The 17720-nt window shown below is 37.3% G+C and overlaps 1 pseudogene; it reads right to left on the bottom strand.

Moving 5' to 3' along the window:
- Nucleotides 1-6981: 6981 nt before the first annotated feature.
- Nucleotides 6982-7685, bottom strand: LOC114038380 (annotated as a pseudogene).
- Between the last annotated feature and the right edge of the window lie 10035 nt (nucleotides 7686-17720).

Genomic DNA, 17720 nt, shown 5'->3' with positions numbered 1-17720 from the left:
TAGTATATGGCTAGAGGAAACAATGTATATATCTGAAGAGGTTTAGAAGTCTTTTGAACTTCTAGAGGTGAAAAAACTGGGGGATAGGATGGGGAAGGGAATTTTAGAAGGGTTTATTGATTAAGATTAGGAGCATTTGGGTAAATAGACAAAGGGAAGGATTTTTAGAGGGGAAGGTAAAATAAAGAATAAGAGGGTCAGGGGAGAAGATAAGGTAATAGGTATAGGGTGGAAAGAGAGGCTGAGAATGAAAATAGTGAGTAAAAATAAGACAAAGGATAATTCACAAATAGCAATTATAACTTTGAATGTGAATGGAAAATGAATTGAAGAATGGCTGAACAAGTTGTGGTATATGATTGTGATGAATACTACTGTGGTATAAGAAATGATGAGTTCAATGATTTTAGAAAAAAAATATGGAAAGACTTGCACGAAATAATGAAGAGTGAAATGAGCAGAACCAAGAGAACATTGTATATAGCAACAACAATATTATTTTAAGAATAACTTTGAGCAAGTAAGTTATTTTTTTCTATTATAAATGTCCAAATTAGCTATAAAGAAATATTAAGAAAGATGCTATGTAAATCGAGAGAAAGAATTGATAAGTAGAAGTATGTATAGAACAATTATACATATACACATATACATACATACATATGTACATATGTGTGTATGCCTATTTGTGTCCAGTGGTCCATCTCTAGGGAAGGGGGAAGGGAAGAAAAAAAGAAATTTTACATGGAAATTTTGTTGCATATTTGAAAAACATAAGTTGTACATAGTAGATTTGCAGTTTCATTTACAATCACATTTTTATTGTACTATTATAAAAGTGTTTTATTCCATAAATTAGAAATAAAATTAAAAAGTATATTTTTTTTGAAATCAAGGTGATCTCGGAGTCAGAGTGTATAGAGACAGTATGGTCACTTTCTTAGAGTAACTACAAATTGCTTCCAAAAATGGTTGGATCAATTCACAATCTTTGACTCTCTGTCTCTTTTGTTATTTTTGCCAATTTGTTGAGTGTAAAGTGGTCAAAGTTGCTTTGATTTGAATACTAATATGTATTTCTTATATTAGTGATTTCAAATATTTTTCAGGAAGTTCTTAATAGTTTACAATTATTTTGTCTTCTACTTTTCAACTTTTTTTATCTGCTTCTTTGGGTTTGTTTGTAAATTATATAAATTTGTTGATTCTCTTATTTTAAAAATTGCATATTAAATTAATTAATTCCTTTCTCATTTGTAAAGGCATAGTTTCAGAGTTATAATTTTTCTTTGAAAATTTCTTTAGCTGATTTTTAAAAATAAAATGTTTCTAGAACAGATTATTCTCATTATGTAGGTTATCACTACCAAAGGCCCATTCAGCTCTACTTGCGTCTCCTATATTAATTATTATTTAGAATATGTTATAGTCTATGAATAACACATTTAATAGTTATGTCTTTTTATATTTATTAATGATGTCTGTCACCTATTTTATGATATATTTTGATAAAAAGGCATCATGTGATATTTAGAATATGTGTATTATCTAATGTTACTTCAAAAGATGACACAAGTCAAATTCTATTTTCTCTGATAGTCTAAGTTCCATATTTTCCTGGTCTTGTCTACCTTTGTTGATTAAAGTGTCCTGGAAATATTGTTACTATCCATGTTTTGGGAAAATTAAATCAATTTCTTCTTTATGAATTTAGTTTCTATGCCATTTGGTTTATATTCCTTTATTAATAGAATATTTTACGGCAACTTTACATGTTCCATTTTTTTAGATACTTTGATATTGTAGACCTTTATTAGTGTGATGTTTGATAGTAACATTACAACTCTTGCTTTTTTGGAATCACCTAATGCATCATAAATTTATTTCAGCCTCTGGTTTTCATTGTTAGTCTCTTTTTAGAAGTGTTCTTTTATGCAGTAGAATGCTGTATTATTGTTTTTTTATTTAAGAAAAGTTTTCAACAAAAGTAATTTGAGAAGACAATAAAATAAGGAAGCAAAATATTATAGTGGGGGTAGGGAAATACTAAGTTAAGAATGAGGTCATTTTAAACTTTATTTTCTGTTATTTTTAGAAATCACTTTCTGTATGCCTCAATTTCCTCACATATAAATTTAGATGTATGAATAGATGATTTCTAAGGAAGTTTCTAGCTCATATGCTGTATAAACCTAGATTTGAGCTCTTAAGTTAAAGATAACAGCCTACTGCAGGTAAATGGTTGATAGCCAAAATGGGATTCTTTTTTTTTTTCCTTACTTGAAATAACTCTCAGAAGTAATGACCAGATACTCTTTACATTTAAGGCTTTCCCTAAGTAAACTTAGAAGGAAGATGAGGGCTTCCTTCTGCAGAATCTGTTTCTACACCCTCTCCTTCATTTCATCTCTGGACTTCATCCCTTTCCATATTCCCACCCCTACCCATGACAAAGTTCACATATTGTTTTCTGGATGTCCAGACCTGGATGATCCATATTTTCATCCCTAAGAATTATAGCTCACTAGATGAATAAAACTGCAATCTGGGCCTTACAGTGTTCATTAAAGCACATAATTGACTTCTTCCACATATAAGGATTAGTTCCCCAATCTCCTACCCTCACCTGTGCTGACTGGTGAAAGCTCAATACATCTAATCAGCCTAGATAACTTGAGCATACCATCTTCTGAACATTCTACAGCTACAAAACACTGTCCATCTGTTAACTTTTCATTCCATTCTGTAATTGAACAGTCTGTGTCAGTATGTGTTTCCTTAAAAGTTAGTCTAGTTCTCTTGAGACAACTTTTGCTTGTTTGAATAGTTATATACTGATACTTGGTATATTATTATATAAAGTATAAAGTACTGCAACCAGTTTGAGTACTGCTGTTAAAATTTTACTTCCTTGGAGATGAGAAAGAAGAATGCACTGGGAGAAAGGGAAAGGGAGAGGTAGAATGGGATAAATTATCTGACATAAAAGAGACCTGAAAGAGATTTTACAGTGGAGAAGAAAATAGGGGAAGCAGGGAGGGGAGCACATGAACCTTACTCTCATCAGAATTGGTTCTAAGTGGGAATAATATACACATTCAGTTGGGTGTGGAAATCTATCTTACCATACAGGAAAGTAGGAAGGGAAGGGGATAAGAGAATGACTGGGGGTGGGGGAGGGAGCTGATGGAGGGGAGGGTAGTTTAGGGAAGTTAAAAGTCAGAACCAAAACACTTGAGAATGAACAGGAGAGAGAGGATAGGTTAAATGGGATAAACTGGAGGAAAATAGGATGGAAGGAAATACATAGTTGGCAATCATTACTGAAGTCTTCATTTCTCAGACATAGAAAAGTGAGTCAAATTTATAGAAATAAGAGCCAATCCTCAATTGATAAATGGTTAAAGGATGTGAACAGGAAGTTTTCAGATGAAGAAATTAAAGTTATCTATGATCATATGAAAAAATTATCTAAATAATTATTGATCAGAGAAATGCAAATTAAAACAACTCTTAGGTGCCACATCATACCTAGAAGATTGGCTAACATGACAAAACAGGAAAATTATAAATACTGGAGAAGATGTGGGAAAATTGGATCACTAATGCATAGTTGGTGAAGTTGTGAACTGATCCAACCATTCTGAAGAACAATTTGGAAGTATGCCCAAAGGGTTATAAAACAGTGCATACCCTTTGACCAAGCAATAACACTATTAGGTCTGTATCCCAAAGAGATAAAAAACAAAAAGGAAAAGGACCTATATGTAAAAAACTATTTATAGCAGCTCTTTTAGTGGTGGGAAAGAATTGGAAATTGAGGGGATACCCATCAATTGAGGGATGGCTGAAGAAGTTGTGGTATCTGATTGTGATGGAATACTATTGTGCTTTAAGAAATGATGAGCAAGATGCTCTAAAAAACATGGAAAGACTTACATAAGCTGATGCAAAGTGAAATGAGTAGAACTAAGAGAATATTGTACACAGTAACAGCAATATTGTATGATGATTAACTTTGAATGACTCAGCTATTCTCAGCAATACAATGATCCAAGACAATTCTGCAGGACGTATGATCCAAGGTGTTGTTCATATCCAGAGAAAGAACTGGTAACGCCTGAGTGCAGAACAAAGATATCTTTTTCTTTATTTTATTTGTCTTGGTGTTTTTTTTTGTCTGTTTTCTTTCACAGAATGACTTACATGGAAATATGTTTTGTATGACTACACATGTATAACCTATGTCAAATTGCTTGCCTTCTCAATGAGGGAGAGGAGGGAGAGAATTTGGAACTCAAATTAAAAAAGAATGTTAAAATTGTTTTTATGTGTAATTGGGAAAAATAAAATATTAAATTAAAAAAATTGCTTCTCTAAAATACTAATGTCTAGAAGTTCACCTAGAGCACACTCTGATAACGCACAACCTAAGATGAGTAATTTAGAAAGTCCTATATATATATTTTTTCTTACATCAGAGATCCATTGGGAGAAATTTGAGTTACCCTTTGTTATAAGGGCCCAGAGGAAATTTTCCTGGATGACTTGAACAGGATTACTTAAAGAAATTAGAAATGTTGGTGTTCCCTGTGGAGAAAGTGAGCACTAGAAATTTTGTCTTGAACCCAGGAAGATGTCCTTATTGAGTGAGGGAATTGTGAAAAAATTTTAACTCAGGATGCTATTTAACATTTGAAGAGTGAGCAAGTGGTTTCCATTTAGTGCCAGACCCATAATCCTTTTAAGAATACTCCCATATAGACTGGGAAGGTTTATAGGGATTGAGTTTTCTTTCTGAGATAGTAAGCTTGATTTTCTTTTCCTTGCTTTTTTAAAATTAATCATTGATTAAATATAACATTTGGGAAAAGGTTGAAAGTCAAGGGCCTCCTTTAGTGAGATAATGAGAGGAAAAGGAAAGACAAGGTTCTATTGACTCAATTTCAGTTTAGCTGTAGTACTCAGTACCTGACTGAAGCCAGAGTAGAGTGGCACTTCCATGAGAGATGGGGGGAGGAGGACCATATATTCCCTGGAGCCAGTTGGCTGCTATTTCCACAAAAGTGCAAAGCCAAATAAGTTCAGTTTCTGTCATGAATCTCAAGCATAAAGATAAATTCCTTGGGCAGCTCGATGGTAGATGACATAGTGTATGGCATAATAAATTTAGAGTTAATGAAGACAAATTCAAATCCTGCCTCAGACACTTCCTAAATATGTGGTGCTGGGTAAGTCAATTAAGTTATCTAAGCTCTATCATTTATAAAGTTGAAATAACAATAACTTTTACCTCTCAGAGTTGTTGGGAGGACAAAATGAAATACTAGATTTGCAATGCTTTCTTAAACCTTAAAGTGCTATACACTTATTTTTATTATTATTTTATTTCTTGCTCTGGGGATATTAACCCTAACAGGCCTTCTATCAATACTAACATGGCTTCTGTTTTTTTTTTTTATTTTGAGGTCAGAATTCTTTCATTATTTGGTCAGCAGGATTTCTGCTACAGCTGAGAAGGTGCAGGGCCTTCCCTTTCCCCATAGGACCTCTGGCACCTCAGTAGAGCATCTGGTCTGAAGAGCAACAAAATCTGAATAAAGGATACAGGGGGGCCTCACAGTGTATTAGTTAAAGTTAAGTCTTCTAAATGAACTTAAACAGGGAAACAGACTGAAAGGGAACAAACTGTGTAGTGGAATATGCCTAGGGCCTAGAGTCCCTCAACCTCTGGACCTCAGTTTAATAGAACACTGAGTTCTATTAAACAAGAGACCCGAGTTCAGATCCTAGCTCTGTCTTTAGTGTCTGTGGACAAGTCACTTCTCAGTTTTTCAACTATAAAGGGATAGGAACTGAACCTCTGACTTGATCAATTAAAGGAAACTCTCCATTGAGGAAACTTCCTCCACCAATGTAGGTCTGCAGCTTAGTCTGAAGGAGATACCCAGAATAACTAGGTTTCATGACCTGGCCAGAGTTGCAAAACCTGGGACACGTCAGAGCCAAGCCTGGAACCCGGGTCTTCGTGGCTCCAGGGCCAGCTCTGGCTACTGTTTAGTAGATAAAACATCTCTCTGTCATCTATAAAATGGGGCTACTCTTTGCTCTACCTCTATCTCAATGGAAAAGCGTTAATCAGTCAATAAACATGTATTAAGTACTAAATATCAAGCATTGTGCTAAGCCTTGAGGATACAAAGAAAGATAAAAAAATACTTTCCCTGCTCTCAAGGGGTGCTATGGGGACCTCAGAGACCATCCAATCTAGTTCAGCTATAACCTGAGTAAGAATCCCATCCCCAACAAGTAGACATTGACTCTTTGAAGTCCTAGAATGAGGGGGAAGCCCATGACATGAGCATTTGGTCCCTGGACTCACTCTTGAATTATCAACTCCTGTCTCAAATGGGTTACAAGCCCCTCAAAGGCAGGGGGCCAAGCTTTAGACTTCTCTGTACTTCTCCAGCAGCAAGGGCACATTATGGGCACTTACTAAACAAGAGGAGGGGCATTTCCTTAAAGCAATTCCTTGCAGAGGCTTTTGAATGAGAAATTTCCATTTAGGTAGCCTGATTATTACCTTTGAGGGTAGCCAGTTCCTATCAAACAGGTACATACACCTATTCTATAGATGAAACAAATAAAGGCCCTGAATAGCTTACAAGGGCTGAGATGGTAGACAAACCCCGAGCCTTGACTTCTAGCAGTGGGCTCTGCTCAGAACTTAATGTGTTTGTTGTATTGAAACAGAAGCCTCTTTGCCACCCTTGAGGCCTTGAGTCAGGAGACAGGCCTAGAGAATCCCTCAATCCCCTGCTTGTTCTCTGCCTTTCTTCCTGTGTCAAGTTCCCTGTCAAGTCCTGTTAAGAAGTTGGCTGAAATCTACTAAGCAATCCTAGGCTCCACCCTTGGCAGTCTAGACAGTCCCTGGCGCCCCCATTCCAGCATCAGCCTGGAGGAAGAGGAAGCTGGGCACCCTCAGTGTTTGATAACTGACTGGGTGATCATCTTGGGGAAGGAGTAGTAGCAGCATTCCTTGGGGGGCACCAGGTCCATCACAGTAGTGCTGATGTCCTCCTTCTTGAAACCTGCCTCCACCAGGGCTGTGATCTGGGTCTCCTCAAACATCTTTTTCATATCCATGTATTTGGTCTTCAGTAGTTCTTCCCAGGATGTCAGGTTGCAGTAAGTGAGGATATGCCCAGGCTTTAGCAGGCGGAAAGTGTGAGCCTTGATGAAGTTGAACCACTGGGTATCCCAGGTCTCCACAGAGAGGGGTAGGTGTCATACAGAATTCCATCAAAATGTCCATCAGGCAGGTTGGGCACCACCTCTTCCCACAAGCCTTTCAAGGGGACGACCTTGTGGGGCTGATGTTGGGCCCACTCCTGCAGCCGCTGGAAGACATTGTTATTGCATTCAACAATCCAATGCTCCTGGATGTTGGCTTCCTGCACCTTGCTGGCCACAATGGCCATTCCAAACCCTTCCCCCTTGGGAGGAGGCTATGGCAGCCAGTGAGTGCATGTAGGGGGGTCTCCCAGCGCTGCACCACCAGCTTGCCCAGGATCTGCAGGTGCGTGTCAGGCCCATTGTAACCTGCGACCACCCACCTTTTGTCAAGCAGGCTGGCAGTCCTCTTCTGTCTGGAAGATGGGTGCTGGGGCAGCCTCTACATTCATGATCAGATCCTGGCAGTCATTCCTCGCTCTCCTAACATTGCTTCTTGAAATAGATCACCATGTGATAACCCTCTGGTTCCACTCACCATCCCTGTGAATTTACCCTTCTCTGGCCATTAATTTCCTTTATGAATTGATTCTTCCTACTAAATGCAAGTTCCTTGACATCTGGGACTGTCTCACTTTCATTTTTGTATTTCTAAATCTTAGTACATTAGTAGGCACATAGTAAGAGCTTAGGTCTTTTTTTTTTAATTACTCATTCACAAGGGAGTATTTTAAAAGTCTGCATATATTATGCAACAAACATCACGAAGGATTTATAACCTAATTAAAAGGAATGGTTTCCTTTTAGTGATTTTATTAGGTAAATTGCCTAAAAATCTGGGCAAGCCAATACCCAAATAATCTTAAGAACAGGCTCATTTTCTATCCCATTTTAAGGTTTCACATGGGTAAATCAGCAATTGATTTCTAACACATTTCATTTGATGAAATGTAGGTCTAACACCATAATAGCTGTTTGGTTCATTTGGGTGGTATGTCAAGATGATCATAGAGTATATATTATAAATGTTCTTTCTTAATTTTAAGGAAATATTGAGTTTTTACCATCAGTGCTAAGAGAGAAGAAATAAAAATAGATACAAAGATAGATACATAGATAGATAAAGCTCACATTTATTAAGTAGTTTCTAAGTGCTAGGGACTGTACAATATATTATGGAAAAATATAAGCAACCCCACCCAAAACAAAACAAAACAGCCTTCAACTACAATGAACTTACATTCTTTTTGTTTTCAAAGTGTTTTAAATTTAGTGAATTCTTCACATGCATTACTTTTTTTTCCCAGTTAGTGGCTATGTTTTTTTTTTAATTGTTAATTTATTTCTAGTTTTCAACATTCACTTCCATAAGCTTTTAAGTTTTAAATTTTCTTCCCCTCTTCCCACCTCCCTCTCCAAGATGGTGTGCAATCTGATATAGGCTCTACATATACATTCCTATTAAATATCTTTTCACATTAGACATGCTGGAAAGAAGAATTAGAACCAATAGGTAGAACCACAAGAAAGATGAAACAAACAAAACGGAAGGAAAAAAAGAGCCAATAGTATGCTTCCATCTCTATTCAAACTCCATAGTTCTTTCTCTGGATGTGGATAGAATTTTCCATCATGGACTTTTGGAGATGTCTTAGATCTTTACATTTCTGAGAAGAGCTAAGTCTATCAAAGTTAATCATCACACAACATGACTGTTATCATGTACAATGTTCTCCTGGTTCTGCTCACTTCACTCAGCATCAGTCCATACAAGCCTTTCCAGGTTTTTCTTAAGTCCACCTGCTCATCATTTCTTATAGCACAATAGTATTCCATTACATTCATATAACAAATTTTTTTCAGCCATTCCCCAATTGATGGGCATACTCTCAATTTCCAATCTTTGCCACCACAGAAAGAGCTGCTATGAATATTTTTGTACATGTGGGTCCTTTTCCTGTTTTGTTTTTAAAGATCTCTTTGGGATACAGCCCTAGAAGTGCTATTGCTGGGTCAAAGGGTATGCAAAATTTTATAGCCCTTTGGGCATAGTTCCAAATGACTCTCCACAATGGATGGATCATTTCACAACTCCATCAACAACACATTAGTGTTCCAATTTTCCCACATCTTCTCCAACATTTATCATTTTCCTGTTTTTTCATGTTGGCAAATCTGATAGGTATGATGTGGTATGTCAGAGTTGTTTTGATTTGAATTTCTCTAATCAATAGTGATTTAGAGCATTTTTATATGAGTATAGGTGGCTTTAATTTCTTCATCTGAAAACTGCCTATTCAAATCCTTTGATTATTTGTCAATTGGGGAATGACTTGCAATCTTACAAATTTGACTTAGTTCTCTCTATATACATTAGAAATGAGCTTTCATTCTCCTGTGTAGTACCTTTCCTGATGCCTCCTCCTACTTTTCATATTCCTTTTGTGTGTTTTCTTTTGTTCCCTGAGGGCTGGGGCAGTCTTATATAAATGTACATATGCATGCATGTATGTATGTATGCATCTCCAGAGCTTAGCACAGTGCCTTGCACATAGTAGGCACTTAATAAATGTTTAGTGAAGCTCAGATTCCTAAAATCTAGCCACTGCTCAGATTCCTAAAATCTAGTCATTGCTTAGATTCTTATAATCAATAGCTTACTAATGTTCAGACTCCTTAAGAGTCTGCCCAATATCTTAGATGTTCTAATAACCCTTGTCTTTGCCTGAAAGGAGGCTTGGGTCAAATTCTTTCAGACAGGACCCATATGTTGTAATTTTGGGGTCCCAGCACCCCTGAACCCCTAAACTGGCCTGTATGGGGAAACCGCCTAACCCCAAGTTCTTCTCCAGCCAAGACTGGAAGGTGTGTAAGCCTCCCCCCTTCCCTCCTTTCTTGCTCTGCAGTTGAGGTCACTCTCCAAGCACCAAGGCTTGAAGGTGCTTTCAATTCTGTTAATTCCCTCCATGCTAGGGAATTGGGGAAAACTTCAGTTGCTTTTTGGTTCCCTGAGGCTTACTTACTCCCCTTTGCACCTCTGAATCTTCTTTTGTGGAAGTTACAGGGAAAGCTAGAACAGCTAAAAATATCTTGGAAGATTCTGGAGGTTTTGTGATTGATCATTAAGGAGTTTAGAACTCCTCCTTACAACCCTGGTCACTCTTCTCCTACTCCTATCACTTGAGTCAAGAGGTTATCTGTTAACCCCTCTCATAGGAGAAGAGAGTTTCACCCTTTACCCCTCACTTTTGATTTTGCCCTCCCCCACCTGGGGAAAAGGAAGGAGGGGGGAGGGGCAGCAGCTACAGCATGGACTCCACTGACAAGGACCTTGGGCTCTAGGGTAACATTTTCTTGGAAGCATCACCCAGGTTCAGCACTTCCTGCTCAAGGTAATGAACCTAGCCTCCAAACTTGGGTAAGCATGCTCTTTTAAATTTGCAGTTTTAACTGTTAATGATGAGATGTTGATTCTCTGTGTAAAGTACTTTGGAAGTGCATTTAACAAAACTGAAGTCACCTGATTGGTAATGAGTTTGGTTCAAGTTTCAAATTGGTGAACTTTCTGTATCAGTTATGTTAAGCAACTTTTCATAATTTGGCTATTGCTAAAATAATTTAGCTATTGTTGGTTATTGTTTTAATATGTAAACTAGCCAAAAAGCAAGTTTGGGTATGTATGGCTTGCTGAGAATTTGCAAGTGTATAGAAATCTCTAATGATTGGCTTTTTACACCCTGACAAATTTAAGATTGAGATATAAATCCTGGAAAAGTTTTTCCTAAGCTGTGATTAGTAAAACTTGCTGTTTGAGGTAAAAGCTCATAGGATTTTAGTTTGAGTTGTCTGATGGGTCATAATCCAACAATAATCAATAATCCACCATCTGAGAGAAATGCCACAAGCTACTCAGAGAATGTGATACTGGTGGGAAGTTAGCATCAGGAAAAGCTGAGAGGACAATTTTAGCCTCAGTCTAAGATGGGATTCTCCTGGCTCAGTTTCCCCATTATGTTCCTTTGAAAGGGAATGTTACTCGCCTGGCTATTCCTGAGTCTGGCTATGAGGTGGATTTGATACTGCATGGTTGGAAAACTGAATTATCTGAATCCAAACAGAGCTAAGGATGTTTTAACCTCTCAAAGTTGGGCCATATATCAAGTCCCTACTTTATATCTGGGCCCTGCAGTCTTTTCTGTCATATTTGTGTCTTCCAGACTACAGGCCATTCACCTACAGTTGGTGACAGTGAGTACCAGCCAATGTCTCCCCATCATTCCCTGGATGCAGCCTGTGCTTGGTTCCAGTCAACCTCCTCTTTGGGACCCCCTCGAGGCAGAGACAGCTCTACACTCCTTGCCAGAAGGAAGCAGTTTCAGAAGCCGAGACCTTGGCGCCTTACTCCAAAAGAATTTGGGTTCCATTTGTATGAGGGGGGAATGATGGGGTTGGGATCTGGACCCCAGAAAGGAAAGACTCTGGACTTTCCCACATGGCCAAATCTCTGGTGTTTGCCTGGGGTTATGGTCTCATCAACTGGCCTTTCATTGTGGCTACATTCTATCTCCCCTCCATTGTTTGACCACCCTATGGCCCCAGGCCACTTCCCACCCTTGGTAATTCTATTACCTCATGGACTACTTGACAACTCCTAGATCCCTCCCACAATCTTTCTGTATATAAGGTCCATCTTGTCTCCATTAAGATGCTCAGATTCCTAAAATCTAGCCACTGCTTAGATTTTTATAATCTAGCTAATAACTTACTAATGTTCATACCCCTTAAGAGTCTGCCCAATATCTTGGATGTTCTAATAAACCTTGTCTTTGGCTGAAAAAAAAAAGAAAAGAAATGAGGCCCTTATCAGAAATATTGGTTGTAACAATTCTTTCCCAGTTTTCTGCTTCCCTCCTAATCTTGGTTGCATTGGCTTTGTTTGTGCAAAAACTTTTCAATTTAATGTAATCAAAATTATACATTTTACATTTCATAATGTTCTCTATGTCCTGTTTTTTCCTGAATTCTTCTGTTCTCCATAAATCTGACAGGTAAACTATTCCTTGCTTTCCCAGTTTGCTTATAGTATCAGTCTTTATTTCTAAATCATGAACCCATTTTGACTTTATTTTGGTATATGATGTGAGATTTTGGTCTATGCCTAGTTTCCACCATACTCTTTTCCAGTTTTCCCAGTAGTTTTTTTTCAAATAATGAGTTCTTATCCCAGCAGCTTGGGTCTTTGGGTTTATCAAACAGGAGATTACTATAGTCATTGACTGTGTTGAGCTTACATCCTAATGAGAGAATTATGCATAAAAAGCAACTGGAATGCAGGACTGAGAGAAGGGTAAAACTTGCTAATGACAGATTGGGGTGTCTGAAGAGTAAGGAATGTAGTCCAGAATGAAGTGATTATAAATTGAGTGTCTCATTAAATGGTGAGCCAGACCATGTACTCACAAACCAGAAGAGTGTAACAAGCTCAAACATTCCCAGGGTAAGAAGTTGGCTAGCAGGAAGGTAGAGAAGACAAGAGAATGTTGAGGTATAATCAACAAGAGATTTTTTTTTATGCTTTTGCTGACAAAGTAAGATAAAAAAGAGGATTCTGGGAAGATGGGGAATAGAGCAGAAAATTCCAAACTTTCCAGATTTCCTCCCAAAACAAGACAAAGTAGCACCTCAGGGCAAATATAAAGTGGTAACAATAAACAAGAGTTCCTGCAGAAAATTGGTCCTCCTCGGAAAACTGGAGAAGATCAGAATAAAAATCCCATGACCAAGGCTTATTTTCTGTGAAGTCTAAACAGCTTCAGGCTAATTCCACTGAAAAAGCAAGCAGCAAATCCTAGGGCTAGTTAGCTTTGAAGTTAACCTATGCCCCAGTCACAAGAATTATCACCTCCAAAACACTGTGGGAAGTTCAACATCTGAGCAGGGGAAGAGTGAGGGAACTGTTGCTGATAAGGAACACCAGGCCCAACTGTACAACCCTGAGCAAGAAGGTAAGTGCAGAAGCTTTGGGGCAGGGATACCATGGGCTGTGGGCACTTATAGGAGGGTCCTTTTTGGTTTTGGTTCCAGGCCAGAGGGACTGTCCCCCATACTCCAGGACTAGAGTTGATTACAATAATAAGCTGCTAGAAATTTAAAAAAAATGAGGAGGCAAAGGAGAAAGAACCCAACCACAGAACTTACTATGAGAATAGAGAAGACTGGGGTTCATCTTCAGAGGAGGAAACTGAAGCAAAAAAAAGCCTCTCCTACCCCCAAAGAGCAACATCAAATGGTCACCTGAACAAAAAGCATTCATAGAAAAACTTTAAAAAGACTTTTAAAAATCAAATGAAAGAGATTGAGGAAATACAAATTAAGAATAATCCAAGAAAAACAAGATTTTGAAAAGAAAGTCTGCCAACTAGAGAGGGTGATCCAGAAACTTAAGGAAGAAAATGACTCCTTGAAAATTGGAATTGGGCAAGGGGAAGCCAATGATGTTGTAAGAAACCAAGAAATAATACAAGAAAATATAAAGAATGAAAGACATAGAAGAGAAAGTGTAACATCTCACAAGAAGAAACAACTGATCTGGAGAGCAGATCAAGAAGAGAAAACATAAGAATAATCAGACTACCTGAAAACTATGCTCAAAAAAGGAAAGAATCTTGATAAAATAATGCAAGAAATAAATAAAGAAAAATGTCCTGAAGCATTAGAATAAGAAGGGAAAATAGAAATATAAAAATCACTACCTGATCCGATCAGGTGCGGTACAGGCCATGGCAACCCTGGATCACTACCTGAAAGAGATTCTGTGAGGAAAACCTAGGATTATCATAGTTAAATTCTGACACTCCTAACTAGAGGAGAAAATATTACAAACGACAAGAAAAAAAAAATCAAATATGGTAGAGCTACAATTAGAATCACACAAGACCTAGCAACAGTGACACTAAAAGACCACAGATCTTAGAAGACTATATATCAAGGAGCAAAAGAATTGGGATTGTGACTGAAAATATCATACCCAGCAAAATTAAGCACAATCCTGAATGGAAAAACAAAACAAAACAAAACAAAATGGACATTCAAAATTGCCAGACTTTCAGGATTTTGATGCCCAAAAAAAAAAAAACCTGAACTTAATAGAAAATTTTACATACATGATCCAAGAGAAATATAACCTACATATCAAAGACTAGTTACAAGGGACCCAATAAGGGCAGACTGTTTAATTTTATCTAAGGAAATGTAAAATACATATCTTAAGATAGCTTTTAATAATTGGATAGTTTGAAAGAAAGTTGGGGTAGACCTGAGCATAATGTGATTCTAAAAGATAAAACATTTTAGGAAAAGGTAAAAAGAATAATTATCTTATACAAATGAGATGCAAGAGGAAGAACTGACACAAAGGAATTAGATGGGAGAAGAGAGCTCATAATTTTGGAACCCTATTTTCATCAGGAATGGGTCAAGAGGGAGCAATACAGATATATCTAGAAGGGTATAAAAGTCTTCAAAATTCAGAAAGAAATAACAGGCTAACAGGATAGGGAAGAGGGAGAGGATAAGGAAGGGGATTTTTAGATTGAGCCCTACTCATATCAGATCTGGGTAAAAGGGAGAAGAAAATATACATTTGAAAGGGAATAAGTCTTCTAAATTTACAAAGAAATAAGAGGGTGAGGGAATACAATTAGGGAAGTATAGAAAGATGTCTAGATTAAAGAGAAGGGGATAAAGTGGGAATAACACATATTTTAAGAGCCATAAAAATCTTCTAAATTCAGATAGAAACAAGAGGGTAAGAGGAAAAGGTTGGGGTAGAACATGGGAGGAATCTTGGGAGGGGGTTAAGTAATAAGAGGGCAAAGTAGTGGGTATAAGTAAAATAAAGGAGTCAGGAGGGATAGGAAATAAGAAATACACACAAACATAAAGTAAAAATCAGGAGTAGAATTTATTAGGAAAAAAAGCAGGTATAATAATTATGATATCAGGCAAAGTTAAAGCTAAAATAGATTTAATCAAAATAGAAAAATAGGGAAACTATACTATATGTCACCCATATTAATATTGTTTTAGACTATTTTAAATGACTAGACAGTATAAAGTTGGAATATTGGTGTAGGAAATAATGAGTTGTGGACTTAGAAAAATATAGTAAGACTTGGACTTACCAAGGAAAATGTTATCCATCCTCACAGAAAAAGAGGACAAACAAGTGTATTATGGTCTTACATAGATGCATGTTAATGTGTATGTCTATATATGAGTATAATTACAGATACTTAAGTATATGTAAGTATATTAAGTGCATGTGTATATGCATATATATATATACATATATGTTTCTGTGAATATGTGTATATATGTATATGTGTGTACCCATGCTCAATTGTAGCCTTGGTTTTTTTTTATTTTTTAATTAAAAAAATAAGATGGGGGAGGACCCAAGATGGCAGAGGGAAAGCAGTGACTTGTTTGAGCTCTCCCTCAAACCCCTACAAATACCTATAAAAAATGACTCTAAACAAATTCTGAAACAGCAGAACCCACAAAAAAACAGAGTAAAACAAATTTCCAGCCCAAGACAAACTGGATGGCTGATTGGAAAGCTATATCGCGCCAGGTTGGGAGAGAAATGCAGTTTGGTGTGGGGGTGCAGGCCGAGGCAACCCTGGAGCAGGCCTCAGAGAACTGAATCATGGGCAGCTGTGGCAGTTTGCAGACTTCTCAACCCACGAACGCTAAAGACAACTTAGAAGGTCAATGAGAAAGTCTGTTACTGCAATGAGAGAAGGAGCTAGGTCTCAGCCACCTGTGGGGCTACAGCTGTTTCATGAGCTTCCAGCCCACAGACTGAGGGGGAATCCAGTGGCTGATCAGAAGGGGATTGCAGGGATCTCTTTGCCAGTGCTGATACAGGAATCTCTTGCTTTACCAGTGCTTGAAACTGGGTCACAGTTCTGAGGGCCAGTCCTGGGGCAAGGAGGAATGCTGGCTTGGTGGAGCTTGTTGTGGTGGTGGAGAGGAAACACCTTGCCCCTTATCATAGCATCTTGGAAAAACTGAAAATTTTCAGGTCCTTAGGAGTATCTCTGAAAACAGCTGTGCAAACCCCCAAAGCTTGGGACAGTATATTCTCCACATTGGAAACAGACTCTTACCTTAACAAAGAGTTTAAAACTCAAGTAATTGGTTGGGATCATGAGCAAGCAGCACAAAAAGGGTCAGACTATATTATCTTACTTTGGTGTCAAAGAAGATCAAAACATACAACCAGAAGAAGAAAACAAAGTCTAAGCTCCTACATCCAAAACTTCCAAGAAAAATATGTATCAATCCCAGGCCTTGGAAGAGCTCAAAAGGGATTTTGAGAAGCAAGTAAGAGAAGTAGAGGAAAAACTGGGAAGAGAAATGAAAGTGATGCAAGAAAATCATGAAAAGTAAGTTAACAGCTTGCTAAAGGAGACCCCAAAAAATACTGAAGAAAATAACACCTTAAAAAATAGCCTAACCCAAATGACAAAAGAGGTCCAAAAAGTGAAGAGAAGAATGCCCTAAAGAGCAAAATTGGACAAATGGAAAAGGAAGTCCAAAAAATTACTGAAGAAAATACAACCTTAAAAACTAGAATAGAGCAATTGGAAGCTAGTGACTTTATGAGAAAGCAAGACACTGTAAAACAAATCCAAAAGAATGAAAAATTAGAAAACAATATGAAATATCTCATTGGAAAAACAACTGACCTGGAAAATAGATCCAGGAGAGAGAATTTAAAAATTATTGGACTATCTGAAAGCCATGATCAAAAAAAGAGACTAGACATCATCTTTCAAGAAATAATCAAGGAAAACTGTCCTGATATTTTAGAACCAGAGGGCTAAATAGAAATGGAAAGAATCCACTGATCACCTCCTGAAAGAGATCCCCAAAGGAAAACTCCTAGGAATATTGTAGCCAAATTCCAGAGTTCCCAGGTCAAGGAGAAAATATTGCAAGCAGCAAGAAAATATTGTAAGCAAAATTCAAGTATTGTGGAAACACAATCAGGATAACACAAGATTTAGCAGCTTCTACATTAAGGAATCACAGGGCATGGAATAAAATATTCCGGAGGGCAAAGGAGATAGGATTACAACCAAGAATCACCTACCCAGCAAAACTGAGTATAATCCTTCAGGGGAAAAAATAATCATTCAGTGAAATAGAAGACTTTCAAGCATTCTTGATGAAAAGAACAGAGCTGAATAGAAAATTTGACTTTCCAATACAAGACTCAAGTGGAACACAAAGAGGTAAACAGGAAAGAGAAATCATAAGAGACTTATTAAGGTTGAACTGTTTACATTCCTTCATAGAAAGATGATATTTGTAACTCATGAGACCCTTGTCAGTATTAGGGTAGTTGGAGGGAAAAAATTATATGTATGTATAGATAGATAGATAGATAGATAGATAGATAGATAGATAGATAGATA

This window comes from Vombatus ursinus, unplaced genomic scaffold (genome assembly GCF_900497805.2).
Source record: "Vombatus ursinus unplaced genomic scaffold, bare-nosed wombat genome assembly UNPS02011014.1, whole genome shotgun sequence".
Taxonomy (NCBI): Eukaryota; Metazoa; Chordata; class Mammalia; order Diprotodontia; family Vombatidae; genus Vombatus; species Vombatus ursinus.
This window is presented reverse-complemented; position numbering and strand designations above follow the sequence as displayed.